We start from the raw sequence: 16,308 nt of genomic DNA, 5'->3' as shown, positions 1-16,308 counted from the left end.
GGTACTTCCCTCTAGCCACTCCAATACAGCATAAATTAAAAAGGGATCTCTATATAATGTATGAGGATAACCTCTTGACTCTGTTTGAAATCTCTGCCACTGAAACTTTATTTTGCCTCATTTCTCTCTTCCTCCTTTTGGTCAAGAAGCTTTCTCAATCTTGTGATGCTGGGTCCTGGCTTATCCTAAGCTTTCTGTCCCATGTTGTCTTGGAGATTTACACCCCAGGGAGGCATGTCCCACATAAGAGGGAGGGCAGTGAGTTCATCTGCTGAGTTGGCTTAGAGAGGACACATCTGAGCAACAAAAGAGGTTCTCTGAGGGTAACTCTTAGGCTTAATTTTAAGTAGGCTTAGCTTATCCTTTGCAGGAATAAATTTCATCAGGGCAAATCCCAAGATCAAGGGATTAGCCTATTGATTTGGTTGTCCCCACTACTAGCAAGAATATGAGAAACTCTCCAGTTGGAGAAGTTGAATATTTCTCTCTTTCTCCCCATTCTCCCAAGGGAACTTTGTAAATACTTACTTATTCACTGCCCAAATAACTCTGAGATTTATTGGGCCATCACACTGACCTAAACAAACCAACAAAATTTCATGTCCTATTCAAGATTCCTTGTACTTATGGTGTTCAACTAAACTGACCATACAAGTTAAATTGGGAAATGTACTACCCAAAATACAAATTTTGCACCAAATAAACATTTTTCCCTTTAGTCTCACATAAAAGTTGAAGTTTTACAATATGGACAGTATCATCCTTCACCCAGTCTTCTGATATATCTTAGTCCTGTCCAGATCAATTTCATATCTCTTCTCGATGTCTGACCACTTTTTCAACTTTTTAAACATTTCTGTATGCAGTACTGCTGATTTTCATAGCTTCAGAGCTCTGAGACTCAGCTGCCGTGACCAGCATGGCTCAGTGTCAGGATTGAAGGGAGGTGACAGGGAATTAATAAAGAAAGACAAGAGACAAAGATATAGTTAAAGCTGGGACCAGGTGGGACTCTGAGCTCTGATGAAGACTCAAAGACCCCAACAAGTTCAGCACCATTTATTTTATGGGGCTGTGAGGTACGAAAGTAACAAAAGTGTAAAATCCGGGGAAGGAGGAAGCAGGGGCTGAACCATCTGCTTTCCTATGCCTGGATGAGTCAAAAGTTACATATGTTTCCCAAAGCATCCTTCTGCCCCAGACTTAAGCAGCTTTGCAACACTTTAATCTTTTCAGGACATCAGGTGCCTGTTCCCACAGAGACAGCTTTGCTATATAACTGCAGCAAGCATGTGACCTCTGTCTCATCAGAGCCTGACACTCAGGCTGAAATACCTGAAATTTCTGGGAAAGACCAGGTTGTATATTAACAGAGAGCCCTGTTCTTGCTGTCTGCATTAAGATCAGCATACTTGGGATAAGAATGACCAGAGATTTGGAAGAAAGAATCTCTCCAATACTTACCCTGATGCTGAGTACCTGTGATAGAAAAAAAGTGGCAAGTGACGAATTGGAAGTAAGAGGAGCACAGATGCCAGAAAATCCTAGGGGCAGGGATGAGGAGGCAGGGGATGTTCAGAGAATACTCTTTTTTAATCTGCAGAATTTATTGAGATATGGTTACATACCATATATTTCATTTGTAGTGTTAATCAGTTATATACATGACTCTAAACAACCATTTTCAACCAAATTCACCTACAATTCAGCACCATAATTTATAATCCTGATAACAAGCTACCCTCACCTCTATCCATTTCCAAACATTTAAGTTGAACCTTGTGAAAAATTCTATAAATATTAGGTATCCACTTTTCCTTCTCTAGCTGCCGTCTATCTTTAGGCACCCTATATTCTATGTTTTAAGGCTGATTTTGCATATAGTAGTTAGTTCATATTAGTGAAATCATACAACATCTGTCCTTTTGTGTCTGACTTATTTCACTCAGCATTATGTCCTCAAAGTTCATCCATGTTGTCATGTGCTTCATTTCCTCATTCTTTCTTATTTCTGCATAATATTTCATTGTGTGTATGTACCACATTATGTCAAAAAATATCATTTTGAAAACCTAAGCAAATGTGGACAATTAGATGACCCTCTTCCATCTATTGTAGCCAGAGATTGTGTTTTGCTTTTGTAAAACAATTCCAAATAATACTGAGATTGGTTAAGATATAACCAATTATATTTTATTAGACATATTGATCAAAAATTTCCCAGGCTTGATATACTCTTTAGAGGGTAATGCTTATATCCCAAGTTGCATAATTTGGAGTTCAGCTCCACATCAGGAAGGGGACACAGGGTCTGACTTGGTGATGGAGTATCTATTCAGGGTGGTGTTGGAGGCACAGTTGAGTTCCTGGTGGCCTCAGGTCTAGAGCAGGATTCCTGCCAATGGCTTGGGGTATATGATTCTACCAGTTTCACACTTCTGCTGGGATGTGCCATCTCAGACTGCAGGCCTCATCAATTGCTGCATGTGTATCCATGGACATGGCCTTACTTGTGAAATAACTTAGTGATGCTCCAAACTTCACCCCATTTCCTCAGTGGCACCATGGGGCCTGACCATTCCTGCATCAGACCCTGCCCCATTCATTTTTCCCTCCCTTCTTCAGATGATGGATTGACCAGCAGAGTTGGAGTAAACTGGGCCATTCAGCAAAAGCTCCCTAGCTCTTTGTGGGGTCTAAGGTCAAATCCGGCTCCAGTGGGACCAGTCAGCTAACCCAGCCATCTCATTCCCACCTCTGAGAAAGCCATTACCAGCTGCTGGATGATGAAAAAGACAGAAAGTAACACAGAAAGGGGAAAGCGCTCCTCAGAGGAGACCCTGTGCCCCATTGTGTGAGATGACTGTTTCCTTTGACCTCTACCAAAGTAAAGGGTCTATCCTGAGTAGAAATAAAGTAGAAAAAATTATTTTTTAATGATTCAAAACTGTAACCAATTTTTTCTTGTTGAAATTCTGCTACATAGTCTTGATAAACAAGCAGTTTAGAAGACTAAACAGTTACAGCTATCATCTTCCTCCCTCAAGTTGTTTTTAAAAACAGCTACTTCCTGGCCCTCGCTCCTTGCCTCGGCACCTCTATTGAGAAGCCAAATGCTCTGTGATCCAGTTCCCAAAATCCCATGCCAGTTTTGCACACGTTCTGTTTCATAGGTTTTGGAAACAAGCCCTAGGCCTGACCCCAGCCTGGCACATTCTCAAGGTACACCCCTAATAGTACCTGACAGCAGATACACCCCAGCTGCCCAAAGCCGGGGACATGTTTCATAGTCCAATAATCCCCATTAAGTACAACTTGATATCTTTCTTGTAATAGCATGTATTCTCATAGTTCTTCCTTACATGGTTCTCTTTAGGTCCACTCTCCAGGTTCTTGGGTGGGGTGTTACCCAACTCGTAGAGGTAGCTATGGGTAATCAAGGCTATGTGAGTCTCAGAAACCCCCAAAGCATCCAGTAGCATTCAAGGCTCAGCTCCTACTCTCCTACCTTCTCCCTCCTCCCTGAGCCTAGGTTTTGGACAGAGGAAGAAGGGCGAGTGAAGGGCACAGACCCAACATCCCCCACAGAAATGGAGGGGGAGGCCCTGACAGGTCCTTGGACACAGCCTCCTCCCCCCACAAGACTTCCAGAATGAACGCTGCTCTTTTTCCCAGAAGAATCAGGAATAGGGGACCCCGTGTCAGAAGTGTAGCTGTCTTGCAAGAAAGAATTTCTTTTCTTGGTGTCTATTACTTTGTTTCGGTTAAAGCTCAATTCTTTTGGTTTGGAACTCAGCATACAAAGAATTAAAACATGGGTAGTGGCCTGCCTAACAACTGGGGGGACTTGATGCTGGTAATTAACACTCCCTTTAGATTTAAACCTTGTAATTACTAAGGAGTTTCTCAGCACAGGTAAGTGGGAAAAAAAAACTTAAATCAGAGATGGCTGCTTGCCAGCCCTAAGCAAAATGGAGAGAAAGGGGTTTGGGTATTTGGTCTTGATTTTTTTTTTGATTGTAGTCATTGCTTTTTAAAAGCAAAAGCATGGAATTTATTAACCTATGTGTTATGATTTGAATTGTGCTCCCCAAAAAGATATGTTGAAGCTCTAGCCCCTAATATATTACATTGTGACCTTATTTGGAAATACGGTTGTTACAGATGCAATTAAGCAAGTTAAAATGAGGTCACACTGGAGCAGGGTGGGCCCTTAATCCAATATTACTGATGTCTTATAAGAAGTAGAAAATTGCACATAGAGAAACAGACCTGGGGAAAATGCCATACGGCAAGTGAGGTAGAGACTGAAATCCATGGATTGCCAGCAAACAATCAGAAGGTAAGAGGGGGCAAGGAGGATTCTCCCCTAGAGATTTCAGAACTCTGAGGTAATACATTTCTGCTGTTTTAAGTCACCAAGTTTGTGGTACTTTATTACAGCAGCACTATGAAACTAGGACACTATGCGATTGAAAGAACAGTATGAATTCAGGGACAAAAAGAGTGTCAGGATGTTTATATCTTGTTCTGACATCTGTGCTGGCCACGGGTTTTTTCCAGGGCTCCGTGATTGGCTCAATCTCATCCTGTGAGCTCCCGGGACTAGGAGCTGAGATACTGATGTACCAAAGTGGAACCGCATGCAGGGGCTGGAAGTTCCTCAAAGGAATGAGGTTGGTATTTCCAAGAGAAGAAGGGAGAAATACTGGGCAGACTGAACTGCACAGGTCTATTGCCTCTCCAGGAAAGCGAGTCTATGTCCCTTACCCAAGGACCAAGCCCTGCTACTGTACCGTATTGATAGCAGGAATTGCATCCTGGTTTTATAGGTGGGAAAAATTAGCCTTAGAGAGAGGACATGACTTTGTCTAAGATTATGCAGCTGAAGAGTGGCTGAACCAAGATCTGAACCCAGTAGTCCAGGACTGGGGTCTTGTTAATAAATCTGGCAGTAGCCTAGTACTCTGTTTGGGAGATTGAAGATGGCTAGGAAATAAGGCATGTTTGCTAAGGGTTGGCAGAACTGGGTATGGTGATTCTATGATTCTACTCATAGCCCTTAGCAGCCATATGCTATGAATTTGTATTTTTCTGTTTTTTGATCTTCCCCGAGTTCTTTCCCATCTGGTATCAACTGGACCTCCCCCAGACCTTTCAAGAAATAGGAACTTGATACTTTTTTGGGTAAACTTTTTTATAGACACCAAAACGTATAGCACAGTGGACTAATCTTAAATTCTACAGCTCAGTGCTTTTCTTTTCTTTCTTTTTTAAAGCAAATATCACATACTTTTTTAAACAGCATTATTGGAGTATAATATGCATATCACAAAATATTTAATGTTTTTTAGTAATTTTATACCGTTATGCAACCATCACCCCAGCCCAGTTTTAGAATATTCCCGTCACCCCAAAACATTTCCTCATTCCAGTCACTCCCTATCCCACCCTCAGCCCCAGGCAACTGGTCTGCTTTCTGTTGCAGTGTATTTTATTTTGTCAAAAAAATCCTGGCTGGAACCACAATGCCAAGACAATAATCCCAGGTCATCTTCTTGTAGCTTTCTCTTCCTGAAGGAAGATCCAGCAGAATTTCACTACAAAGTAAGATGTTGGCCTGAGTCTGTGGCTCCATCTCTCAAAAATGAACAGAATAAGACATTATAGCCATGGCCCAGCCAAAGAGGACGTTCATCACTGTCACATGAGAATATTTCAGAAGCCCCCTAATTCGATTGAAGTCCTCAGGGTATAATCACAAGAAAATAGGATTTAATGTAAAAGTAAGCTTTAACTCAGCTGTCTTGTACAGTCATGTGCAAAGAAAAGGTAGTCAAAGGACAAAAATTTGCAGACTATTCTAGCACCTGAGCATGAATATTTTGGCCCCTTGGCATAGAGCTTTCCAATTGGTGTGTCCTGGATGAGTTGCAGTGGTTCAAGATATTGATGAACTCAACCTCAGGGGCAGTCAGAACAGTCCAGTGGCTTACCCTCAGGGCTTACCATTTCTTCTCTGTGCATCTCTGTGAAAAAGGTGGTAGATTTCTCTAAGAGGTGTTAAAGGTGGAGCCTGCTCTCACAGGTGCATGATAATGCCAGCTAACAAACTGCCCAACTTTCTTAGATTGGATTCTGTGCTTACCACAACTTCTCTTTGTAGATTTTTCTCCAGGATTAAGGGTGTGTTGGCCAGCCATCAGGAGCATTTTGATCCTCTTGGCAATTGTGTTCTTCTTATAAAACAACAGAGTGAGGTCTCGGATTTGTACATACCAATCTTGGGCTTTCAGCAAAAGTCTGTTGTGTTTTGTGATTATGAAAACCTTGTGTGCCCCTTTTACCCAGAATATGGCAGATAAGTAAAAATATGGATAAAAAACAAATAATAGGAGAACAAAGGTAAAAATAAATTGAGTAGATTGAAAAAATGATATATCTGACTAGTGGTCAAGGTGAGGGAGGGGTAAGGGATATGGCATGTATGAGTTTTTTATTTTTTCTTTTTAATTTCTTTTGTTGGAGAGATGCAAATGTTCTAAAAAAAATGATCATGGTGATGAATATGCAACTCTCTGATTATATTGTAAGTCATTGATTGTACACCATGTAATGAATGTCTGTATGTTTGTTTGTTAAGGTTTACAATAAAAATATTTTAAAAATATAAACAAGTAGTTATTTTTTAAAAAGTCTGTTGTGTTACTTCCATACTTACCTTACACAATTATGTTCAGGATCTGCAAAGCTGACATGCAGACTCTGGGATGTGATAACCCAAGCAAATACTGCTATGTTTGTCTGAGAAGCCAACTGGGACCCTGATTTTTCTGGCCTTCCTTACTGCAATACTCTTTCCCTTCACAATTTAGTTCTCAGATTTATGTAACCTCTCTCTGCATAATTTGTACTTTAGAGCTTAAATTTAATTGTAATGAAAAGGTTTGTCCTTTCTAAAAGGAACTTCAGGCATCAAGAAATAGATAAGGACATCTCAGAGATCAAGGGCCCTTCATTCTGAAACTACGTCATGAGAGATTGCTTTGGACAAGGGTCGTGAGAAAAAAGTAATTTATTGCACACATTCTACAGTCCAGGCACTCTTCCAGGTGCTCAACGTCCATAATATGAGTTAATCCTTTCAATGGCCCTCCAAGAGACATACGATCATTCACGTTTGCACAGATCAGGAAATTGAGGCCCTGAGAAATCGGAGGACCTAGCTTCCCAGAGAACTGACCAGGATGGGGTCAGAAGTGGGGCCTGCTTAAGCCAGGCCCAAGGCGCCATCCTTTCCAGAATTAAGAGCCAAATACTTGTCAAACACAAGGCTTCAAAAAGATCCAGACAGCGTGGGAGGAGATTATTCCATCAGGTTTCTCAGCTTGGCCTCTGATGGCATTAAGCAACTTCAATCCTCCCGAGTCCTCCCTGCTCAGCCTGGCCTCCAGGTGAGAGCATTCTAACAAGCCAGGTCCATCAGGTGAGCAGCCCAGAAAGGAACCAAGAGAGCAGTTCACTTTCCTGGTAGTGGTGGCGGGTAACTGTAGGCATCCTTAGATGGTGGGTGGAGTGGCCCCATTCCCCCTCATAGGATTCCCAGGATCTGCTTGGGTAAGCTCAGGTAGGCTAGGCTAGATTAGACTTCCAGCCACCTAAGACAGTAGCCATTCCAGGGAGTGTGGAAGTGACTGACATGCCATCCACACTTTCTCCTTTCACTCTTCAGTATTCTTCAAGTCTCTTTCCACAACCTCTTCTACTATTTTTTAAAAAAACTTTTGCATTCATTTACATTATTTTTAAGACTACAGCTCAGTGGCATTAAGTACCTTCCCAATATTGTACAACCATCACCACTATCTATTCCCAACACATTTCAGAAATCCAAATAGGAACTCTGTACCCATTAATCAATAACTCTCCCTTCCCTCTTCACCCTAGCCCCTGGCAACTTCTATCTGACAATCTGTCCCTATGAATTTGCCTGTTCTACAAATTTCATGTAAGTGGACTCATATATATGTCTTTTTGTATCTTTCTATTTCACTTAGCATGTCTTCAAGGTTCACTCATGTTGTAACACGTATGAGAACTTCATTCCTTTTTATGACTGGTTAAATTCTCATTGTACAGATATATCATATTTTGCCTATCCATTCATTGGTTGATGGACTCTAGAGTTGTTTCCACCATTTGGCTATTGTAAATAATGCTGCTATGAACATTGGTGTAAAAATATCTGTTTGAGTCTCTGTGTTCAGTTCTTTTGGGACAACCTCTCCTATTTCTAATGATAAAATAAATTTATCTCCTGTTTCTAATGAGAATGCAAATTTAACAGCTGATATTTTTGAGTGCCTGCTCTGTGCCTACCTTTGTGCAAGGTTGTTTCTACCTCTTATCTAATTGTCGCGGTCACCTCATAAGACATGTTGCAGAGAAGTTAAGTAATTTTCCAACATCATAGAGCTAGTAAGTGGTTGAAAGGACATTTGAGCTCAGATCTGCCTGGTACCAGAGTCCTTGTTAATCACTATAGCAGAGGCTCAGGTCAAGGGAAGGAAGGACCGTCATTGTTACTTCATTGTGCTTAACAAGGAAATCAATACACTGGAAAAAGGGGTGTGGTGAATTCTCAAGTTTACTTTAAGCAGCATTATGTGTTCTCAGGACTGTAATGTACACTTAAAAGTACCTGCTAGTTCCCAGTAGTCTAAATGCCCCCATTATTCCTTCACAATTGCTAAATAACACAATAATCTAGTTAATTCGCTTTTTTCTTTTCAGGTTTTTGTGGTCAGTTGTAAAACTATAATTTAGTTGCATTTATTATTCCCAGAAGACATCCCAGACAATAGAATGATGTAGTAATGAAGCATCCTGTCAAGTATGAAACAAGCATACAGAAGAGTCACTGGTTTGGAAGAGATACCAGAGGTAAGTGAACCGGATGAAACCCCCAGAGACAGGTCCCCCAAAGGGGAGGGGCTGCCACAGTCTCTTCTGGGGAATGGAATTGCTGAGTAATCACAGAACAATCATGTGCAGGGGCAGCTAAATGGATAAGAGCAACTTATCCCTTCTGATCTTTTTCTTGATTATATACTTTGTGAGCAACTTCCAACATCATTTTGCCTTATCAAGGTGTTCACACCAAGAAAAACAAACACCGTGAATAAACAGATGTTTTTTCCCCCTACAGATTAAATGAACCCAATGGAAAAAAAAAATCAGAGCCTACTTTCTGCTTTTATTTCAACATGAGCATGTGCATGATTCAAATGATGGATTTAGGTACAATGCTTGGCACAGAGCAGACTTTCAATAAGCCAAAGTTTACCTCTTTCTGTCTAAGTAGAAGTGGAGATTATTTTGCTGATGAGCCTCACGGTGTGTCTCCCCGCAAGTCCACCGAACACAAGGTGAAAAGCCTTCATTTGGGAACAGGAATTCCACGGAGGCCTCATTGCCAGTCCTAGGTTAGGGACCCTCCATGCTCCCAAACGCCTTGCCCTGCAGCAGTTGGGGTTTGCACTGTACCAGCCTCTCTGTGCCTGCCCCTACAATGTCGCCTGCTCATTATAATTAGAAAACAATGAAGCTTTAAAAAGTGGGATGGTGGGGAAAGGTTCCTTTACTCTGGAGAAGGTTAAGGGAGAGTGAGATTCTTCCATCCTTCAACATGAACATCTACAAGAAAATAAACATACTGCAGCCTGATGGCCAGTCCAAACACTGGATAAATTAAGAAACATATCTGCTGATAGAAAAGAAACAACACCCCCAGGTCAACAATTCTGGCCAAATCATGTCCTTGGGCGTCTTTTGCCAAAAATAAAGACTCAAGACCCACAGCTGGACCATAACAGCAGCAGATAATAAGAGACATTTCCCAGACTGTTATGTCTGAAGCACTGATACTTGATTCCCCCAGCTGCTGTCTACCCAGTGCCTTCTGCCCCCCACCCAGGTTTGAATCTGCATTCTAACAAGACCTGCAGGTGACTCATATACACATTAAAGTTTGCACAACACTGTTTTACACTGCCTAGTCTTGTTACTCATCTTTCCAAACAAATGTAGCCAGGGCTCTCCAAACAGAATGCTATCCTCCCCAGGTGGGAGACTCTTCTTTTTCCTTCCATCCTCTACTTGTTGTCCGTACCATAATAGATATTAAGGACGGCTCCACTGTAGGCTGCCACCTCCATCTCAAACAAGCCAGATGGGAAAAGGACTTGGAAGTGAGTAGGGCTGCCCGAGTTAGCAAATAAAATGCAAGATTCTGGGGGTGCAAGGATAGTTCAGTGGTAGAATTCCCACCTGCCATGTAGGAGACCAGGGCTTGATTCCTGGCCCATGCACTTCCCAAAACAAACAAACAAAAAACCCCACAAGATTCTCAGTGAAAGTTGAATTTTGGATAAGCAGTCAATCATTTAAAATATATAAACATGACACAAATATTGCATGGATCCTGTATCTTATCAGGCAATCCTCTTAGGGAGTCAAAGTCCTGGGCTGCCCTGTCCAACAAGACCCCTTCCTGATTCTGCCCGTCTATGTGTATGTAAGACCCTCACTTGCTTCCAGTGATGATGGTTTTGCTTCATCTCCTCTTCAAGCCCCAGACTGTGGTTTGCTTCCTTCCTTCCACTTTGCTTGCCAGGTACGTGAAGTGAAAATAGCAGGGACCTTAACATCAGAAAGTTCTGGGATCTGGTTCTGGTATTTATTAGCTGGATGACTAAGGAGATTTCTTTATCCTTCATTTTATAGATATTTGTATACAAGCCCTTAGCATAGATAGTGCCTGGCATATAACTCATCCACTATCTCACCCTTCGGTTACCTCTTGATAACCGTGGCCTTGGCAGCCCTGGCAGGCCTGGTTGTCCTTGGATCCACAAACTTCTCCAGTCCTGGCTCCAGAGGATCTGGTATGAAACAGCATTTCTGAGGCGAACCAATGCCTTCCTCCCAAACTACCTATTCATGGTCTGCTATGACTTCAACTCTGAATTAGGCAGTTCCTGGTTCGCAAATTTAGGATGAGATACTTGACTGAAGTTGCTTCCAAGTAAAATTTTATAATTATAAGGTTATGTTTGCAATCCCAGCAACTTTTTGTCTGAAAGGAAACAGGGTTTAATAATCACCAATCAGTAAATTTTAGAGTTGGTGGTTTGAAAAATCATTTTTAATTAAAACATATTTTGGGTACTATAAACTTCATACATTATACAAAGAGCATATACCAGCAGCCTCTTGCATTTCCACCTTTCTTTGATCCTTTTAACCACCATTGCTAGCACCACTAGGGGTCAGCAGAGGCAAGGAGGCACATTCTAGTCAAATGATTTTTGCCTGTTAGTGCCTGAGTGGGAAGGAAGTTTAATTTTTCTCTATTATTTTATCCAAATGGGAAAAAAATGCTGAAATTGATTTACACTTTACTTTTTTTTACTACATTCTTGCATATGTGGAATATTTGATAATAGCTGAATAATCAAAAAGTTAATGTCAGTTTTATGAAGTGCGTTATTTCTGAAATTTCATTATGTATTAAAATCAAATTAGCAGCAAGTCCCAGAACCAGGCGCTAATGTTGCACAGGCAGTTTAGGGATAAGTGTTCCAGCTGAGGAAATAATATTTCAAAATAAAAGAGTGGAGTTTGGATTTAAAAAGTACATCTGCTTGCTCTTCTTTAGCCAAGACACATTTTGGGTTTCAGCTTTCTCTATTTTTGTTAGCACATATTTCTATTCATGGGGTTGCAGTCCCAGTCTTTATCGACTCATTCCTTTTATGCTAGTAGGCCTCTTCAACTCACAGGGTAGTTCTAAGCATCATTTTCTAAGGAGAGACAGATTACTGCACAGTGTTTCAGACACAGTCTGGGAGAAATCAGACGTTAATCACAACACAAAGCCGGATGGGGACTGACCTTAATAGAGATGCTAATTTAATATTGAAGAGTGTGAATGATTTGTTTCCAAAATAGAACCCCATAGCAGGAGGGTGATATATTGAGACCAATGCTCTCTTTGGAATTCTTTGCTAAACTGAATTTGGAATTTTTATATACCAGTTGTAGTATGAGAAAACAAGTTGGGTTTTTAACATGGGCAGAAGTTATCAAACTAAGACATTCTTTGGCTTTGTTTTGGCATCTGTCTCTCAAAATGTTGGCAAGAAGTCTCCTTCATGGTAATTTTATAGCTTTCCTTCTCCTCTGGACACCTACATTTCTGGAAACTATTGAACATTGAATCAGAGATTTAAATGATCACTTGTCAGATTTTAGGCCTGCTAAACACCAATCCAAGACCTGCAGAACTGCCTAGAAAGAATCTCATTTCCCCATGGGGGCTGGAAACATCCGGGCTGTCTTAGACCCGCGTGGCATCATGCTGCACAGTCATTAGCTCTCTCTTGGAATCACTTTCAGATTCAAATTATGCATGCACCAAAGCTCAAAGGAAACTTAAGTTCACCTGGTCCAAATGCTCACTTTATGGATGTGAAAATGAAGATTCAGGGAGGTTAAACGTCTGCCCAATTGAGTATGCCAGTTACCCAGTGTTTTAGTGTCCTAAGCTTTTTAAGGCAAAAGCCATGAAATAAGTTTAATGAAACAATGGGAATTTATTCACTCACAGTTTTAATTGAGGCCAGGGAAAAGTCCAAATTAAGGCATCATCAAGGCGATGCTTTCTTCCAGAAGACTGGTTGTCACATGTCCAGAAGACTGGTTGCCACAGAGGACCAGCTCCTCTGCCATATGGCAAGACACATGGTGGTGTCTGCTGGTCTCTCCCTTCTCTTATAGGTTTCATTGATTTCAGCTTCTTGCTTCTGAGACTTTCTCTCTCTCTCTCTCTCTCCATATATATTCATTCAGTTTCTATAGGACACTCCAGTAATAGGATTAAGGTCCATCCTGATTGAGGTGAGATATACCTTAACTGAAGTTACCTCTTCGAAAGTCCTACTTACAATGGGTTCATACCCACAGGAATGGGTCAGATTTAAGAACATGTTTTTCTAGGTTCCAAACCATAACACCCAGTAATAAAGTCAAGAGTAAAACCAAGGTCTCCAACTGGAACAATCCTAGGAATGCACGCCTCTGTGACTTGGATGCTGCTTCACTCTTTGCTCACTCTTTGTCTACATTGTCAATACTCTTTTGGTTGCTGGAGCTCTCTAATGCAGTGCTAGTCAGTGTGGGTTCAGGGACCAGCAGCATCAACATTCCCAGGGACTTGGTGGGAAGTTAAAATTCTTGGGTCCCGCTTGAGAAGATTAAATCAGAATCTCAGATTAACTCTCTTGGTTGTAGAGGCCCAGGAATCAGTGTGTTTACAATCTTTCCAGGTGATTCTTTTGTACCTCCAAGTTGGAAAAGTACGTTGAGAAGCACTCCCCACCAGGAGACCAAAGGAGAAAAAGGGGGACGGTTTGCCTCAGGCAGGAACATAGGAGGTTGCTCCCACTTCCTCGGAGGAAGAACTGACCATGCTGCTGGTGAGAAATGAAGTATGATTACAGAGTAATAAGGTAGATGTCTCCCAGAAAGTAATTTGGACTCAATCTCATTACTTTAGGGTTCTAATTCACTTGAAAACACAAGAGGGAAGATTAATAGGTGGGACCCTTGAAACAAAAAAAACACCTAAGAAGAGATGGAAGGAAAATGATTGGCTACTCTGCTTCTGAGGAAAAAGGACAGTTAGATTGGTAATGATAATAGAAGAACTATAAGAGCTCTCTGGTAGATCCAGGATTGCAAACTCAAATGCCTGCAGGGTTCAGGCAAGTATTTGAATGACTGAAGTGAGCAGTGGCTTGAGTGGTTTGACTAACACACAGCAGGCTAAATTTCCCCAGTTTTCCTGAAGAATAGTTTACATAAGGAACCCAACAGACCTGGACATTTATGTGAAATCTCCCCATTTTCCTTGTTGGCTGCAATGTTTTAAAAATATTGTACAAGTTAAATAAAAGACTATTGATCCAAAGATAGAAGTATTGACCAATAGGAATAGAATTGAGAGTGCAGAGATAGACCACCAAATTTATGGACATTTGATCTTCAGCAAGGCCCTCCAGATTCACTGAACTGGGACAGAATAGTCTTTTCAATAAATGGGCATGGGAGAATTGGATATCAACAGCCAAAAGAATGAAAGAGGACCCCCACCTTATACCCTATACAAAATTTAACTAAAAAACATACAAAATAATGTAGCTCAAAATGGATTAAAGACCTAAATGTAAAATCAGGTACCATAAAACTTCTAGAAGAAAATGCAGGGAAACATCTTCAAGATCTAATAATAGGAGCTTCTTTTTTTTTTTTTTTAATCTTTTTACTGATAAAACAACATACAAACACAAACATTCTTAACATACAAGCATTCCATTCATGGCATACAATCAATAGCTGCCAATATCATCACATAGTTGTGTATTCATCATCATGATCATTTTTCAGAACATTTGCATCACTCCAGAAAAAGAAGTAAAAAAAACCTCATATATACCATACCCCTTACCCCTCCCTCTCATTGACCACTAATATTTCCATCTATCCAATTTTAACCTTTGTTCCCCCTTTTGTTTATTTTTTTATCCATATTTTTACTCATCTGTCCTTACCCTGGATATAAAGAACATCAGTCACATGGTTTTCACAATCACACAGTCATATTGTAAAAGCTATATCATTATACGATCATCTTTAAGAAACAAGGCTACTGGAACACAGCTCTACAGTTTCAGGTACTTCCCTTTAGCTATTTCAATACACCATAAACTGAAAAGGGATATCTATATAATGTGTAAGAATAATCTCCAGGATAACCTCTCAATTCTGTATGAAATCTTTCAGCCACTGACCCTTTATTTTTTCTCATTTCTTTCTTAGCCCTTTTGGTCAAGAAGATTTTCTCAATTCCTTGATGCAGGGTCCCAGTTCATTCCAAGATTTCTGCCCCACATTGCCAGGGAGATTTATACCCCTGGGAGTCATGTCCCACATGGTGGAGGGTGGGGAGCAGACAGTGGGTTCACCTGCTGAATTGGCTTAGAGAGAGAGGCCCCATTTGAGTGATAAAAGGGGTTCTCTGGAGGTAACTCTTAGGCCTAATTTTAAGTATGTGTTAAGTAGGTGTTAGCCTATCCTTTGCTGGAATAAGTTTCATAGAGGCGAACCCCAAGATCAGGGGCTTGGTCTATTGATGTGGTTGTCCCCACTACTTGTGAGAGTATCAGAAATTCTCCAAATGCGGAAGCTGAATCTTTCCCCCTTTCTTCCCATTCCTCTAAGGGGACTCAGCAAATACTTCTTTATTCACTGCCCAAATCACTCTGGGATTTATCAGGGCATCACAATAACCTGGATAACCCAATAAAATCCTCATGCCCTGTTCAAGATTCCCTGTACTTACGATGTTCAACTAAACTGACCATACAAGCTAAGTTAGGAAATGCACTACCCAAAATATAAATTTTGCACTGAATAAATATTTCTCCCTTTAGTCTCAACACACATTGAAGTTTTAAGATATGGGCGATATTATCCTTCACCCAGTCTTCTGATGTATCTTAGTCCTATCCAGATCAGCTTCATTCATATCTCTACGTGATGTCTGATAACTTTTTCAACTTTTCAAACAGTTAATAGGAGCTTCTTAAAATTTACACCTAAAGCACAAGCAGTGAAAGAAAAAATCAACAGATGGAAACACCTTAAGATTAAGAGCTTCTGTGCCTCAAAGAACTTTGTTTAAAAGGTGAAGTGGCAGCCAACATACAATGTAATATTATGCAGCAGTAAGACGAAATGATGTCCTGAAACATGACAACGTGAATGAACCTGGAGGACATAATGCTGAGTGAAATGAGTCAGTCACGAAAGCACAGATACCATATGATTCCATTATTATGACTCTGGTAAAGGTCATCTCAGAAGTGGAATATAGCAGATCTAGAGGTACACAAATGCTACAGAGCGAGGAAAGGCTAACCAAAGAGGTTAAATCTTAATGCAAAGGAAAGGCTAGAAATGATGTTAACTAATTAGTAGGTATAAAGTAACATTGACATATTAAAGGTGAATATGATTGAAAGGGGATGTATAGTGCCATGTATCCCAATGATTAAATTTATGATTATAAATAAGTTCTCACGTGCAGTATTTCAATGGTTCAATAGTGGACAAAGAGTCAATAGTAGAGGGACATAGGGAGAAAACTGAAAACACATTCTGTGGCCAATAGTTAACAGGAAAACA

The sequence above is a fragment of the Tamandua tetradactyla genome, chromosome 5 (genome assembly GCF_023851605.1).
Source record: "Tamandua tetradactyla isolate mTamTet1 chromosome 5, mTamTet1.pri, whole genome shotgun sequence".
Taxonomy (NCBI): Eukaryota; Metazoa; Chordata; class Mammalia; order Pilosa; family Myrmecophagidae; genus Tamandua; species Tamandua tetradactyla.
Note: the sequence above shows the minus strand (reverse complement) of the source record.